The sequence below is a fragment of the Sinocyclocheilus anshuiensis genome, unplaced genomic scaffold (assembly GCF_001515605.1).
Source record: "Sinocyclocheilus anshuiensis isolate Anshui unplaced genomic scaffold, SAMN03320099.WGS_v1.1 scaffold18448, whole genome shotgun sequence".
NCBI classification, from domain to species: domain Eukaryota; kingdom Metazoa; phylum Chordata; class Actinopteri; order Cypriniformes; family Cyprinidae; genus Sinocyclocheilus; species Sinocyclocheilus anshuiensis.
The window spans coordinates 1-1,828 of NW_015552316.1; the positions used below are offsets into that span (position 1 = coordinate 1).

General features: G+C 36.9%; 1 long non-coding RNA gene across 1 annotated transcript; it reads right to left on the reverse strand.

The window, feature by feature from the left end:
• LOC107663542 (uncharacterized) lies at positions 1 to 1,816 on the reverse strand. The gene is made up of 3 exons (XR_001631348.1): positions 1,716 to 1,816; positions 1,350 to 1,484; positions 1 to 26 (listed from the first exon to the last, which is right to left on the reverse strand). It is a non-coding gene; the product is annotated as an uncharacterized LOC107663542 (long non-coding RNA).
• Between the last annotated feature and the right edge of the window lie 12 nt (positions 1,817 to 1,828).

Below are 1,828 nucleotides of genomic sequence, written 5' to 3' on the forward strand. Positions count from 1 at the left end.
ATCCTCTGGACATTTTGGATAACATCCTGCATAAATAAATAAATATAGTTACACACATATCATCAGTTCTTAACTGGTGAGTCGTGATCACAAATGGTTTTGTGAATTACTGGCAAGAGAGATTACTATTAGTTGAATTATTATACAAGTTCTATTATTTTAATTATATTTAGTTGAATAATTTTACTTAAAGGGTTAGTTCACCCAAAGATGAAAATTATCCTGTGATTTACTCACCCTCGAGCTATCCTAGGTGTATATGACTTTTTTCTTTCAGACGAATCCAATCGGAGTTTTATTAAAAATTGCCCTGGCTCCTCTGGACTGTTGAACAGAAACACTCGCCCACTGCAATGATAACGCTTGGAAGAGCCAGGACAATTTTTAATATAACACCGATTGGATTCGTCTGAAAGAAGAAAGTCACAAACACCTAGGATTCTTTGAGGGTGAGTAAAACACAGACTAATTTTCATTTTTGGGTGAACTAACCCTTTAAAGGAGCGGCTCTTTGATTGCATATGCAAATTTAAATTTTTGGGTGAACTAACCCATTAATGACATACTTTATTGTTCATAACAAAATTAAATTGCATTAGATCACTTTATTAGAAATTTGAAGGTTTATGAACATTTCTAAGCAGTCCTGTAATTAATAGGGATGTCCTGAGCCTCTCTCATGGATCAGTATCGTGGCCAATCAAGATTGCTTCGCTGTGCCTTGTTTACAATATTCCCTAGATACTGTTTGCAATAAATTCTACGTATTTTGTCCCTCAAAGACTCAAAAAGCACCTGATGGAGTTTCAACACCACATCAAGCTTCTTCCGATTCATAAAGATGCCAGTAAAGATGTGCCACCTTGGCCAGAGTCGGCTTGAAGTTGTGCATCTTTGGAAGCAGAGGTTACAAAAAATGCCGTGCACAATGCCACGCAAAATGGGGTCTAGCACACTCAACATGCACGACCTCCCACACCACGATGACATAATTTTTGCCGCGTGCACCTTTGTGCTCACATGGATGTGTCACATATAAACCAGGCTTTATGCAAGAATAAATGCTTAACTTACAAATATTGTCTTTCCCTATAGATTGTGGGGTCATTTTGGAATTAGAAAGTGCTTAAGAAAGAGAGGTATAAGAGATAAAGATCAATATTGGTATAATTACAACAAAACAAATATGTCTTCTATTACTTTCCACCAAAAATGCTGTTCATTAATGGTTTTCGTTCCTTGAACCATTTCTAATCCCAGTTTATCACTAAATAAAAGGTCCAGAAATATCCAGTGTACATAATCGGTCTTGAAAAATGCAAACTAGCGTGCACCAGATGTCAACTCACCTTCCAGAAGGGGTAAACTGTTATTACTGTGAGTACCATTAAGGTTGAGACAGGTTTTGTAGAAAGGTGTATGACAAGGATTGTAATGCCATATGCACTCTTCTGTTCCATTATTGTAGAAGTCACAGTACACAGCTGACAGAGAAACATGGACAGAAGTATGAATGTGTACAGTTGAACTAAATGAAATGCAATAAAACTGCAGTACATTGTTAAAAGAAAGAAATCACTTCAAGCAATGATCAGGCAATCAATTTATTCACATTATCTTTTTTGTGAAAACACAGTAGCTGAAAATTCAGAATCTGCAATAATCACATTAAAAGATTACAGATTAAGATGTGCACTAGAGTTAAAGATGCTTACGGCAGATCTCAGGTGTTCTCCAGTTCACACAAACATCTGCCTCATTGCAGGCTTGAGCATAAGCTGCCACAGCTGTACAGAAGCACTCACAATCTCCACCTGTGTCACATGCA